We start from the raw sequence: 15,189 nt of genomic DNA, 5'->3' as shown, positions 1-15,189 counted from the left end.
CAGGACTGAGGATAATCAATATGGAGTGTCAACATCCTTTCTCACCATCCTTTTAGTGTCTACCTCAAAGTCAAATCTCCTTCCCCAATTTCAAAGAACCTGATTGACTCTGCTTGGGTCACATGTCCCACTCCTGGACCAACCACTATGGCTAGTGAAATGAGACACTGTGATTGGCCAGATCTGGGACTTATGCCCTTCTCCATGGCCAAGAGGATGGGCTATTGTGATTGACAGCAATGCTGAATCATATGACAGATTCAAGGAGAAGTGTTTCCCCAAAGGAAGTGGCAAGGGCCCCTACTGGGCATGTCATTCCAGGAATGCCTAAATCTTGTTTTAGCCCAATCCACTCCTTCCCCTTAAGGTCCACCCACTACCAGAGGCGAAAGCAAATTAAAAGTCGGCTTTATTATTATTATTTTGGCCGGTGCTGCATGGCATGTGGGATCTTAGTTTCCTGACCAGGGATAGAACCCATGCCCCCTACAGTGGAAACATGAAGTCTTAACCACTGGACTACCAGGGAAGACCAGCTTCATTATTATTAACTGGACTTCTGGCAGAACTCTGGTGATAAAATGAACTCTAATTGTTGATAAATAGGGGGGTACCTCTTGGCTTAGATGTGAAGATGAAGAAAAAGGATAGCCTTTCATCTCCTGCCAACTACCAGTCAACTTCACCTGGCCACCGGGGGTGAATCACGCCAAGGGATGAGAAACAAGGATGTAGAACTTGAAAGCTAGAACTGCTGGGGTCAGGAGCTGCTGTTTTAAGTGACAGCGACCTGGCCCATTAGTAAATCATACTCAAGCGTCTTAGAATTTGACCCTATTAGATTTGTAAGTCTTCCTCCCTGAAGGGTAGGAGGGAGGAACTACAAGAGTTCAAGTTGAAAAATCCCAGGGAAGCGCTCTGATTGGCTCAGCTTGGGTCACATGGAAGAGACAAGGAGAGAGAACCCCAATATGCCCCCCTGCCAGAGAATTCTGGGTAAATAAACGATTATTCCAAATACCTCCTTACTCATTTTAAGATGCTGTGACATAATAAGAAATACATATTTTGTCTCTGCCCCCCATTTCCAGGCACAAAGCTCCTAAAACCCTTGGAATCTCAGGAGTGAAAAATGTCTTTTTGTATGCTAATGAGATGGCTGGTGACTAGGGCTCCTGGGTAGCCTCAGGATGGGAGGCTGGGGTGGGGTTGGTTGCCAAGGGGAACTAACCACCTGCTTAGAGGGATGGAACTTCCAGCTCCACCCACGGACCTTTGGGGAAGGGAGGGGGGCTGGAAGTTACTAGCTGGCTGCCAATGATTTACTTAATCGTACCTACATAATGGAACCTCCATAAAACCGGCTGAAGGATGGGATTCAGAGAGCTTCTGGGTTTGTGAACACCTGGGGGTGCTGGAAGTGTAGGATGCCTGGAGACGGCCATAAAAAATAATAATAAAAATATATTCTTTAAATATAGACTGACAGTTCCTGAAATGCTAGTTTCTGAAAAGGAGGGGTTAGGCATGGCGATGTACTTTAAATATGGGGGATTTGTCTTGAAGCAGTGTCTTCTGAGAAAGCACCCTCTTTATTTTGAGTGTATCCTTATTTGGATTGCCTTGCCATGGGGGTGCTGATGGAGATGGGGTGGGGGCGATAACCCCCAATAATAATAGCCAAACATCATGCGGCACATAGGACGTTTCCTATATACTTCATAAGTATAAATTCATTTAAACCTCAAAATGACCCTATGAGGTAGGTCCTTTGCAACCTTTCTAAGGCCGCACAGTTAGCAAGAGTCACAGGACCTTGAGCATCATGCCCTCCTTGCCTTCAGAGAGGCTTGGATTCTGGCTTTGCAGCTCCCGACCAGGCAAACTGGGGTGCTTACCATTCTTATTCTTTTTTTCCGTACGCGGGCCTCTCACGGTTGTGGCCTCTCCCGTTGCGGAGCACAGGCTCAGCGGCCATGGCTCACGGGCCCAGCCGCTCCGCGGCATGTGGGATATTCCTGGACCGGGGCACGAACCCATGTCCCCTGCATTGGCAGGCGGACTCTCAACCACTGCGCCACCAGGGAAGCCCCTGCGCCACCAGGGAAGCCCACTTACCATTCTTTAGCCTTGGTCCTCCAGCTGCAGAACAAGGGTAATTCTGGAGTAGGGCAGCGATGAAAGCACCTGGCTTCGGTGCACCCCAGAGGAAAGGGGTGATACTTATGCTGACCTACAGCTGCAGCGGGCCTGGTGCCAGGATCCGGGTTTGGTTGGTTGCATCTCCAGACTGAGCTGAGGTCTGTGCAGGGAGCAGCTGCCAGTGCCCTGCCCAGACACAGCGTGGCCGCATGTGGAAGGATGGAATAAGTCACTCTGGAAGCTTCTCCCCTTGAAACGCCTGACATTAAGGAATCTTCCTCCTTTGCTCTCTTTCTCTCCTCCCCTCCTTCCTTCCTCCCCCCCCTCACCCCAGCTTTTTTTTCTTTAAATTCCCAATGTCAGTTGATGCCTTTTCAAAAGAACCTAACTAAGCCCGACAAGCAGTGTGAGCACAGGCACTAGGCAGTATTAAGGGAAGATTAAGATCCTTTGTCAATTTCTCCTCTTCTCTGCAGAGACAAGACCTGAAGTGTTGCTAAAGAATCCCCCTGGTGGGCTTCCCTGGTGGCCCTGGTCCGGGAGGATCCCACGTGCCGCGGAGCGGCTGGGCCCGTGAGCCATGGCCACTGAGCCTGCGCGTCCGGAGCCTGCGCTCCGCAACGGGAGGGGCCACAGCAGTGAGAGGCCCGCGTACCGCAAAAAAAAAAAAAAAAAAAAATCCCCTGGAAACCACTTTCTCTGGGGCCTCCTTTGGATTGCCTCTGACTGGGTGGAGCTCCCACGTGTGCAGCCTTCACGCGGAGCGAGCTGCCAACCTCGGAGCGGGTGAGCCAGGGCGTTCGCCTTGGGTTGGGTCTCCATTCCGGGGCCAAGTCGACTCATCTCTGGGGCCAGTTGCTTCAGACCTCAGAGACAAGCCACGTCCTGCCAAGAGACGTCTGCTTCCCAAATGCAGGGCCCAAGGGTGCGGTCCTGCGGGCAGCCCCGCTTGCTCCTCCCTGGGTCCCCTTCTTCCTCCGTTTCTCCTGGCTTATGGAGGAAACATACAACCTGCTCTTCTGACCTAAGGCCGGTCCCCCATCTTGCTGCAGGTCCCACCCTTCGTGACTTTCTCCAGGATTTTAAGTCCTTAATTATTCCCTCCATTCTCCCAAATTTTCCATTTCTCTCTCCTCTGCATCCCATCAGCCTGCGGCACTGCTTCCTTATTAGAACGAGAACAGAACCCTCTGACCTCTGTGAGCCCCACCAGCGTCCACCCTCATTTATCTGTTTTCCTTCACAAACTTTTCTCCGTTTCCTCAGTTCCCACCCGTTCTCCAGACCTCTGCCCCACCCCCGGCTTCTCTCTCACCAAGGGCACCTCCAACCATGTTACAATATACAAAGGACCCGCTCATGTCCTCACGTGATGAGGCTTCTTAGCTGCACTCCACACAGCTGACCACTTTTTTCTTCCAGAAGCTCCCTCCTTTCTTTCCTTCCGTGACACACTCGCGGTTTCTCAGCCTCCACCTTCGGCCCGCTCCTCGCCGCCCTCAAGTGCTGGCCTCCGCACGGCTCGCCCTAGTCCTCTTCATCACTGGGCTCTCACGGGACGACCTCATCCACCGCCAAGGCTTTAAATGTGCCCTAGCGGCTGAGGGCTCCCACGCTTACCCTCGGGTCCCGCTGTCACCGCACAGATTGATCGCCTACCTGACACCCCTACTTGGATGTCTCGTGGGCTTTCCACACTGAACGTGTCCAAATGAAACCTCGCGTTGTCTTCTTCCCCACCTGTCTCCGCCCCAGGCCCCCTCAGCTCCAGGAATGGTACCGCTCTTCAAGCCAGACACCCGAGCCCATGACACCCTTGCTGCTACTGCTTCTTCCTCCCTTAAGCTCCCGTCCAGTCAGCCACCAGCTGGCCATTCCAAGGCCACTTTCATCGTCCTCACTGCCACCTGAGGCCAGGCCACAGTCAACGCCCTCCTGGGTGATGTGACAGCCTCCTGCGTGATCCCCAGCCCTCATTTCTCACACTGCTGCCCTTGGCATCTTTCTAGAACGAAAAGTCGAATCAGGTCAGTCCCCGCTTAAAACCATTTCATGCTCCCTAGAGCTCTGAGGGGAGGTCTAACTGCCTCAACTCAGTTTACACAACCCTTCAGAGCCTGGCCCCTCGCTGCCTCTCCCGACTCCAGGGCCAACCCCGCAGGGTGCACTCTGTGTCCCTGATATGCTGACAGGCTCTCAGGTTCCAGAATGTTCTTTCCACTCCAGGCCTTTGCACTTGCTGCTGCCTTCTTGGGCTACCCTTCCCTACCCTGCTCCCCGCCTCTGGTTAGCTCCGACTCATCCTTCTGGCTTGACTTAAATGTCCCTTCCTCCAGGAAGCCCTCCCTGTCTCATCCTCCCCAAACAAAACAAAATCAAATCAGACCTAAAAACTGAGTCATAAGCTCCTTTCTTCCCCGAGGAGGGATCACGAAAGCTGTGTTTACACAACAAGCACACCGCTTTTACTTGCCTTCCTTGTTACAGGTTCATAGAAATGGGGTCTCAATATCAACAGTTGCATAGCACTAGAAAAACACAAATCTTGGGACTTCCCTGATGGTCCAGTGGTTAAGAATCCACCTTCCAGTGCAGGGGACACGGGTTTGATCCCTGGTCTTGGAAATAGGGTGCCACGTGCCGTGGGGCAACTAAGCCCGCGCGCTGCAATGACTGAGCATGTGAGCCACAACTGGAGAGCCTGTGTGCCACAACTACAGAGCCGATGCGCTCTGGAGCCCACGCGCCACAGCTACTGAGCCCGTGCACCACAACTAGAGAGAAGCCTGCTCACTGCAGCTAAGCGCCGACGCAGCCAATAAATAAATAAATATTTAAAGCAAAACACAAATCTTTACCTGATGTGTGACTGACGTGATTAGCTGATTGGGACAGATCATCAGAAAGTGAAGTAAAAGCAGAGACTTGATTAATAAAAAGTATACCTTGCTCCCGTAAAAAGATACTTAACTGGGTTTTATAGAAACCAAGTTCTTTTCTTCCACATGGGTAGTCATTTATTCCAGTGATAGATTACAGAATTGGCTTCTGCCTTTCACGTATTAAATCACAACACCGTCTTCCAGAATTGTAAACACATCCTTGGCTAGTTTCATTTCATTCATATCATAATTATCACCATCGTCACTTAGGACGGCTTGAGAAATGGAGGAGGAGACTGGCTATAGCATATTTTGACCCCCCTTGACCTCACTATGAGCTGTATTCCAAGTGTTTGGCCCCTACTAGGGGCTGGTTCAATACCGATGAATGAATGAGTGAGTGAATGAATGGAATCGCACTCAAACCAGAGTTCCAGGTTCCATGTTGTTGGCCTCCAGCTGTTCATTTCAGCACACAAAGACCAAGCATGGCTCTCGCCCTCCAAATCATGGAACCATCGGATGACAGGATGGCAGGGTCCCCGGAGCACCCATGGCCCTTCTCCGAATGCATCAGTTGAGCTGGCTGAGCCATCGCACGGAGCAGGCAGGCTGCAGGCTGGGTGGAAGAAAGCGTAGGGGGAGGGCGCAGCGGCCAGGTCATACCTGGGCCTGTGGATTTTATTCTCCGTATGGTGAGAAGCCCTGGGGGAATCAAACACATCACCTGATCTGATTTCCTTTTTGTTTGCTTTGCTTTTTTAAAGATCGCTGCAAATCTCTGGAAAACCAGATCCAGGACTGGAGAAAGTAAAGGTAGGAGAGTGTAAACACACGATTGTGACACCAAAGGAGGCCCTCCCCACCCTTAATGGCAATGCCTAGAGTCAGATCGCCATCTTGTGGTCAAGGCTAGAAACTGCACCCTCCCGTCTTCGTTTCCGGTGCTCCTCGCAGTGGAGGGGCCCGGATTTGGACCCCCAGTGACTTGTCCTACCAGCGTCTGGGGTCTGAAAGCCTATGCTCAAGTCCTGGTTTGACCACCCCCAGCTGTATAACCAAAGAGGATTCAGGTTTCTTTGTTTTTTTAATATAGATTTATTTTATTTATTTATTTATTTGTTTTTTGGCTGTGTTGGGTCTTTGTTGCTGCACGCGGGCTCCCTCTAGTAGTGGTGAAGGGGGCTACTCTTCGTTGTGGTGGCTTCTCTTGTTGCGGAGCACGGGCTCTAGGCGCGCGGGCTTAAGTAGTTGTGGCACGTGGGCTCAGTAGTTGTGGCTCGCGGGCTCTGGAGCACAGGCTCAGTAGTTGTGGCGCACGGGCCTAGTTGCTCTGCAGCATGTGGGATCTTCCCAGACCAGGGCTCGAACCCGTGTCCCCTGCATTGGCAGGCGGATTCTTAACCACTGCGCCACCAGGGAAGCCCGGATTCAGGTTTCTTATCTGAATCGTGGAGATAGCAAAGCTCTCATCTCTGTGGGTAAAGGCCCAACAAGAAATGAGATTGTCGCTGTCACAGGCTTTTGTAAACTCTCCTATGTGTGCTTGATGGGTATTGCTTTCGGAGGGTGCAGTAAGAACGTCTTCCTTCAGGGTTACCTTAAAACGAGAACATAAGATGTCTGCGTGGTTTGGATGTTTTAGCCCTGGAAGGGGTTTGGGAATCATTAGGTGTGACCTCCTTGTTTCAAAGAGGAAGAAACTGAGGCTCAGGAGAAAAGAAAGCAGAAGCCGAGACTTTCCAAGGCTCATATTGTAGGACTCGGCCTTGCTGCTTCTTGGTTTAGCAGTGAGTCGAAAGCTCTGGCTTCAGACGAGGACCCTGGAGGACAGAAGGTCCCAGGTGGGCACCGCAGAACGGGGTTCAGGAATGTGGCCAGTGAGGACGGAAGTCGCAGCCCTTTAGAAGCGGCATCTTCAACGTGCTGATAAAGAGGCTCCCAGGGAACCTGGGAGTGGGGCTGGGGGCTCCGGGCAGCACCCGGGTGTGCAGAATTTCTGGCATTTAGTGAAGACCTTGGCTCAAACCCCGTTACTTTACAGAAGGGGAAACTACGACACAGCGGGAGGGGAGCGGCCCTGCCCTCGGCCGGGCAGCATTTTCAGTAGCTGCTCCATCCCAGCAAACTGTAGGGCTGCGGGCCCGGCCCTTTGTCTGATTCTGACCAAATACCTGTTCTCTTAGAGGGATCATGGAACTCTGCACTTTACTGCCTTATTATTCTGTTGGATCCTCCCAGCAGCCCTGCAGATAGGTTTCTTCCCATTTTGCTGATGGGGAAACCAGGGCTCAGGGAGATGGTGTGATGCGGGAGGTCCAGAGTTGAACCCGTCTCTGCTCAACTCAGGAAACTGGGTTCACAGCCACTAATGTGTACGGTGTCACCGGGAGCTGTGAGCTCTCGAGGGAGGGGGTGTGTTATAAAGAGGTGGTGAGGCAGATGTCTTCTCCTAGGAGGGCCGTCTTCAGAGATTACTTAGATCTCTGTGACTCAGAGCAAGCCATCTGCCCCCACTCACTGCTTTGTAAAAAATGAAATCAAGAACACCAAATGGTGGGCATCAGGCTCCTGCCTCAGTTCCTGACACACAGTCAGGACCCAAATAAAGGCATTTTCCTCCATGGATCCCACCCACCCCCAGCTGCTTTAGAACCCAGATGGGGCTTCGCTGGTGGCGCAGTGGTTAAGAATCCGCCTGCCAATGCAGGGGACACGGGTTCGAGCCCTGGTCCGGGAAGATCCCACATGCCGCAGAGCAACTAAGCCTGTGTGCCACAACTACTGAGCCTGCACTCTAGAGCCCGCAAGTCACAACTACTGAGCCCACGTGCCAAAACTACTGAGCCTGCGCTCTAGAGCCCGCAAGTCACAGCTACTGAGCCTGTGCTCTAGAGTCCATGCTCCGCAACAAGAGAAGCCACCGCAATGAGAAGCCCAGGCACCAAAGAAGTGTAGCCCCTGCTCACCGCAACTAGAGAAAGCCCATGTGCAGCAACGAAGACCCAACACAACCAAAAAAAAAGAACCCAGATGAATGAAACCTCCAAAGATGGGAAGGACTGAAGTGTGAATGCCTCTAGGGATTCTTCCTACCCGCTTAAGAGGATACCTATGTGAAGAAGAGAAGGGACATCCCTTGCTGGAAATACCCCAGCTCCCTGAGGGGCAATGGCAACCCCATCATTTAATGGAGAACAAAAACCTGCCCCAGGAGTTCTGAGTGGGGCAGGAGGGGCAGATGCCATCTGAGGCTCCCTGGGCCTGAACCCCCAACAGAGGCAGGTCCCAAACCTGAGCTGCTTGGTGGGCAGACCTTCCCGGAGCGTCCAGATGCTAGGCTACCTGGTGTCCCCAGCCTGGGCCTTGGGTCATCCTCACCATAGTGTCTTCGACCCTATGGACACGAAAGTCCCGGTTTGACTCTGCCGTTGTTTCTGCATTTCCTTCCAAGTATTTCTACCTAAGCCTGGGGATCAGAAACAGTAGGAACCCTTTCATAGATTGCAGACTGGACCTGGGAGGAAGATTCTCAAAGGATGAACAAATGAGGGGATGAAGAATGATGAATCTGGGTGCTTTCTTTCTGACCCCGCTGTCTCTAGGTTCTTTGGAACCCGGGGTCCTTTTATCCCCCACAGTACCTCGTGCCTGTCTTAGACTGGTTATCTATCTCGGGGGTCCAGTTGAAGGTCTTGTAGGGCCCAGGTAGCCAAACCGTACTCAGTGCCACCCCACAAACTAGAAATCACTTTAAAATGCGCCCTCCGCACACATTCAAAGATGTTCTGTGGTGTGAATGAAGAGAGATTTTACAACTGAGTTTTGCCAGGAACAAATTGCTCACTTTGTCCTTGTGATGCAGATTTCATTATGTTTAAGTCCAATGCTATATAAAGAAAATGCCGAATATCTTATATGTTTGTAAATTTAAAGACAAACCTGTAAATAATTCATGAGTGAAAGAAGAAAGGGCAAGGTAGGGGAAGGGATTAAGTGGTACAAACTACTATGTATGAAAAAAATAAGCCACAAGGATATATTGTACAACACAGGGAATATAGCCAATATTAAGTGGTACAAACTACTATGTATAAAAAAAATAAGCCACAAGGATATATTGTACAACACAGGGAATATAGCCAATATTTTATAACTTTAGAGTATAATCTATAAAAATATTGAATCACTTTGTTGTACACCTGAAACTAATATAATATTATAAATCAACTATACTTCAATTTTAAAAAAAGAAACTGGCAAAAAAACAGAGGAAGTCATAATATAAGTGAGAGAGTATTATAACTAAACAGCAATGAAAATCCTATCTAGTTAAACTTGTGGATTCAGCTATGGTAGTAACTATAGGGAAACATGGCCTTAAGTGCACATATATAATAAAGAAAAAAGGCTGAAATTAATAAGCTAAATATCCAATGCAACAAATTAGAGAAAGGATATCAGAATAAACCCAAGGAAAATGGGAGGAAGAAAAGGATAAAAATAATAAAAATGAATCAACTCAGAGTATCACAAACCAAAAATTGGCTATTCAAAAATAAAAACAAATAGGTAAAACCCTGATGATATTACTTATAGGGAAAGAAGAAGATACAAGTTTTAGGAATGAAAAGAAGTACACTACAGATACTGTAGAGGTTAAAAAGTAAGCCAACACTTAGAAGCAGATTTATACCAATAAATTAGAAAATTTAGAAGAAACTGTCAATTTTCTGGAAAAATATAACCTTACAAAATCACTTAAGAGGACCGCAGTAGACCTGTATTTGTTACATTGTATCAGTAGTTTAAAGTACAGTGAACAGAGACTCTGCAGGACTCTGATGACAGGAAAGTTCTTAAAAAGCCCAGATAATTCCTATATTGTTCCAGAGGATAAAAAATGAACGAAAACCACTCAATGCATTTTATGAGGCTAGGTTTACCAGAGACAAATGTGTGAAAAAGAAAAACCATTGTTGATATTTCTTGTGAACATAAATTCAAAACTCCATATACATAAAGTATCATCAAGTCAAATGGAAGTCAATATGCAGAATGTACCTGAGGACGGAGGCCCATGGAACAGGGTGGGGTAGCAGTCCAGCAGGGGGTTGCGTCTACCTAATGAGGGCGTCCTGAGAGCCAGTGGCCCAGCGGTTCAGGAGATTTGCTGAACACAGAACACAGGGGACTGAGAAAATAAGTAAATATGCTGAGAATAATGAGATCCATGTGTCTTACTTTAAGGGAGAGGAGGTCCAAATATGGAAGGAAGGAATACTGGAATGAATCCTATGGAACTGAATTAGAATTGGAAGGATTAATATGAATGCATGGTTTTCCAGTATAAATAAATATAGATGTATATCTGTGTACATGCACACACACACTCCCTGTCTTTGTCCACTAAGAGGTCCTGGGAGCAGTAACACCCCAATAGCAATGAGCACACCTAGCACCCAGATATTGGTTTCTAAATGCTGCTCTGCACTAAAAGAAGCCAGGACTCCATGGAGAACTGGCTGGTTCTAGGGCCGAGGCAGGAAAAGAACAAGATGATCCTAAACTTTCTTTTTATGCTAAGGAATCTCTCAAAGACTGATGCAATCATATCAAAAGCCACTAAACCTGTCTTGAACCGACTCCCACTTCCAAACCTGGGACAACAAGAACTTCAAAATAAGTAATGACAGAAATGGATTAAAACCCACTGAATAAAACAGGAATCCTTGAGTTCACCCTGACATAAATTTTAATTTATTTATTTTATTATTTACTTATTTTCGGCTGCATTGGGTCTTCATTGCTGTGCGTGGGCTTTTCTCTAGTTTCGGAGAGCAGGGGCTACTGTTCGTTGTGGTGCGCAGGCTTCTCATTGCAGTGGCTTCTCTTGTTGCGGAGCACGGGCTCTAGGCGTGCAGGTCTCAGTAGCTGTGGCTTGCGGGCTCCAGACGGCAGGCTCAGTAGTTGTGGTGCACGGGCTTAGTTGCTCTGCGGCACGTGGGATCTTCCCGGACCAGGGCTGGAACCCATGTCCCCTGCCTTGACAGCTGGATTCCCATCCACTGCGCCACCAGGGAAGCCCTGACATAAATTTTTAAATGAATAAATGATGAAAACAGGAAGCTCTTCCTAACACTACAATGCAAACTAATTAAATGTAGAGAGAATGATGGAATTAGAATATTACTCTTTGGCAGTCATCATAGAAATAATTCAGACAAGATACATCCATGGATGCTAAAATTAGTGGGTGAAAGTAGAATAGGAATGGGAAATTAAGTATCTCCCCCTGAAATACTTCTTATTAAATACAGAAGAAGAAAAGTAACTTTACTGTGGAGGAACTTGGCCAAAGCATCTTAATCAAGAGATCAGTGCTCACGTCCTCAGTCACGGGGCAAGTTGAAGTCATGTGCTACCTGACAGGAGACAAGGAGAGGAACACAGCATCCCTTCTGTGAAATTCCGGGCAGACATGTAACCAGAGTCTCATCATAGGAAACAGTGGATGAACTCAAATTGAGGGTCATTCCACAAAATACTTGTCCCATAATCTTCAAAGATGTTAAGGTCGCGCTTCCCTGGTGGCGCAGTGGTTGAGAGTCCGCCTGCCGATGCAGGGGACACGGGTTCGTGCCCCGGTCCGGGAAGATCCCACGTGCCGCGGAGCGGCTGGGCCCGTGAGCCATGGCCGCTGGGCTTGTGCGTCTGGAGCCTGTGCTCCACAACGGGAGAGGCCACGACAGTGAGAGGACCGCGTACCGCAAAAAAAGAAAACAAAAAAAAAAGATGTTAAGGTCATGAGAGTTGAGGAAAGACTGAAGAAATTCTCCAGATGGAAAAGACGGAAGAGATAAGAGAACTGGGTGTGAAGTGTGATCGAGTTTGGATCCTTTTGATATAAAGGACAGTATTATTAGGATGATTGGCAAAACTGAACGAAAAGTATATGTAGGCTAAGTCTAGCAAAAGAAGTGTAAAATCTTTATAAAAAGGAAGCATAAAACTTGACCAAAGGGCATAAACTTAGGCTTCAATCAGTGGGAAAATATCATGATCGTGTTGGCTTGGTAACGAGTTAATTTACCTCGACTGGACTTCATTTCCCACAGTTCCCTTCCCTATATGTTTATGGTTAGAATGGCCCTAGAGATTCTGGTTCAAGGCTCGGCAGAAAGCAGCAGCCTTATGTTTTTTTATGCTCATACAACTGGACCACAGTCACCAGGCTCTTCTGTAGCTCATGTACCTTGTCACTCACCTGCTGACATACCCCTGCCCTACTCAGCATGGGGCCAGCTCCCTCTGCCTATGTTGGGCTCATGTATGGGCTTCTTTGCTTACAGGTGCCCATTGGACTCTGACTTCCCAGAGGCCAGGGACCTCTTTGATTTTTCTCCAGGTGTTCAGCAGCAGGGCCTCTGGTCTTGGGCAAAGACCCTCGCACACAGTAAGTGGGCTTTTAGGATTGTCAGTTGAATATTAACTGAGCACCCAGAGTTGGCTCCATTCTTTTTTTTTTTTTTGCTGTACGCGGGCCTCGCACCGTCGTGGCCTCTCCCGTTGCGGAGCACAGGCTCTGGACGTGCAGGCTCAGCGGCCATGGCTCATGGGCCCAGCCGCTCCACGGCATGTGGGATCTTCCTAGACTGGGGCACGAACACGCATCCCCTGCATCAGCAGGCGGACTCTCAACCACTGCACCACCAGGGAAGCCCTGGCTCCATTCTTGAAGACTGTGTCAGGCACAGCTCTGAGTTCTGGCTCACCGAGCCCCGAGCCCACAGATCTCCAGTCCTAGGCTAGTGGTTCTCAAAAGTGTGGTCCTTAGACCTGCAGTGTCAGCACCACCAAATTCCTGCCCACCCCTCCCCCTCAAGAGCTACTGAATCAAAATCAGAAGCTCGTGGGTTATGCCCAGCAATCCACCATTTAACAATCCCTCCAGGCGATTCTCATGCACATTAACAATTGAGAATAGCATTGAGAACACGTGAGTTCTAGAGTTTTGGAAGACTGCCAATAAGGGTAGTTGGGTTAATTCCCCGGCAGGAAGAAGGAAGAGAGTTTTCTGAGGCCCACTATCATTCCCAAAGGGATCGTGCATTTCCAGTTGCCCACCTGAGGAGCTAGACCCTGCAGATGGTGCATTTAAGGCTCAAGTCAGATTTTCCCATTGTAAATCTCTGCTTTCTTGATTTATTTTTATTTTTCCAAGTAGGACTTCATATGATTTATTGGATAACCATTTCTTCTTTCGCTGATAGGAAAATGATACCCTTTATCATATACCAAATCTACATGTATATTTAGGTGTTCCCTATTTGAATTTTCATTTTATTTTATTTTTTTAAATTTTTTTTACTTCTTTATTAGAGTATAATTGCTTTACAATGGTGTGTTAGTTTCTGCTTTATAATAAAGTGAATCAATTATACATATACATATGTTCCCATATCTCTTCCCTCTTGCGTCTCCCTCCCTCCCACCCTCCCTATCCCACCCCTGAATTTTTAAATGTTTCAATCTATTGAATTTTTCATCTTTGAACTAGAATCATATTGTTTGTTTCAGAAAACAAATTGTTTTATTTTGTTTTCAGAAAAAATCTTTTTTGGAATAATGCTAAAAATGAGTATCATTTCAAAAGTATTTGAACATGTCAATTATATCTCAATAAAACTGGCAGAAAAAAAATTGTTTGACAACGTTGAAATAACAGCCAGTAATTTCCCACCCCTCCACCTTCTCAATCTCAGGCCCAGAGGCTAAGGTCTGGGTTAGGGTTCCCAGCAGGATTAGCGAACAAGAACCCAGTGAAGATGCCAGCATTTCAAAGACAGCAGCGTGCCCAGCCTGGGGACCAGAAATGGGGATGTTTGCATCTTTCCCCCAAACTTCCGGTGGTCCTGACCCTCTTCTTAGGAGGGTGGAACCTCTGGCGTTTGAAAGGGCACCTCCATCCTCCAACAATCCCACCGTGGCTGGTGTGGCTCCAGAACAGACGCTGCCTGCACTGCACGCACATCACACATCACGGTATCTGTCTCGGTGGTGTCTGGGAAGGTCACCAATCCCTATTTTAGAAAACAGTGTTGAGGGACTTCCCTGGTGGCTCAGTGGTTAAGAATCCGCCTGCCAATGCAGGAGACAGGGGTTCGAGCCTTGGTCCGGGAAGATCCCACATGCCGCGGTGCAACTAAGCCCGTGCGCCACAACTACGGAGCCCATGTGCCACAACTACTGGAGCCCGTGCGCCTAGAGCCTGTGCTCCACGACAAGAGAAGCCACCACAATGAAAAAACCCATGCACTGCAAGGAAGAGGTGCCCCCGCTCACCGCAACTAGAGAAAGTCCGTGCGCAACAATGAAGACCCAATGCAGCCATAAATAAATAAATAAAATTGAAAAAGAAAACAGTGTTGATACCTAGACTGAGCGAGAGGCACGTCCGGAACCTGAGAAGAAACAGCGACCGTGGAGAAGGAAGGTCGGACCCAAGGGGCCTCAGTTCCCTCAAGACCCCCTTCCCTCAGATCAGAGACAAACATGGCATGTATCCTTGGAAAGCATTTTTTCAGGATGTACAACTGGTTGTGTGAATTAAGAAATGAAGTGTCGGCAGGATGTGTTATGTACCAATGGCAGACAGTAGTGGTGTAAATGAGATTCACCTGGTTATCCCAGTAACTCATGCTTTCTAGTCTAGCCTGAGAAAACGAACAGGGAGCAGTTCCCCAGCTCCTCCATTTCTAACCTCACTGTTGAGATGTATTTATTAAGCACCTGCTCTGTGCCAGGCACTGCACTGGGCTCATTGCACAGTAGCTCTCCTTTTATCAGCACAGTAACTTTACAAGGCAGTTATCTGTATCATCCTTGGTTTTTTTTTTGTTTTTTTTTTTTTTGCGGTACGCGGGCCTCTCACCGTTGTGGCCTCTCCCGTTGCGGAGCACAGGCTCCGGACGCGCAGGCTCAGCGGCCATGGCTCACGGGCCCAGCCGCTCCACGGCATGTGGGATCTTCCCAGACCGGGGCACGAACCCGTGTCCCCTGCATCGGCAGGCGGACTCTCAACCACTGCGCCGCCAGGGAAGCCCTATCATCCTTGTTTTATAAATGGAAAGACTAAAGCTCAGAGGGTTACTTAGTAACTCAG

At 48.6% G+C, this 15,189-nt stretch overlaps 1 long non-coding RNA gene across 1 annotated transcript in view; it reads left to right on the top strand.

The window, feature by feature from the left end:
- The first annotated feature begins 2,031 nt into the window (after positions 1-2,031).
- LOC114894122 overlaps positions 2,032-15,189 on the top strand; it is a 34,120-nt gene continuing 20,962 nt past the window's right edge. The window contains exons 1-2 of the long non-coding RNA XR_003793124.1: positions 2,032-2,928; positions 5,792-5,840. This is a non-coding gene — a long non-coding RNA (uncharacterized LOC114894122). The remainder of the gene's footprint in view (positions 2,929-5,791; positions 5,841-15,189) is intronic.

Source organism: Monodon monoceros, unplaced genomic scaffold (genome assembly GCF_005190385.1).
Source record: "Monodon monoceros isolate NGI ecotype Baffin Bay Population unplaced genomic scaffold, NGI_Narwhal_1 Super_Scaffold_13, whole genome shotgun sequence".
NCBI classification, from domain to species: domain Eukaryota; kingdom Metazoa; phylum Chordata; class Mammalia; order Artiodactyla; family Monodontidae; genus Monodon; species Monodon monoceros.
This window is presented reverse-complemented; position numbering and strand designations above follow the sequence as displayed.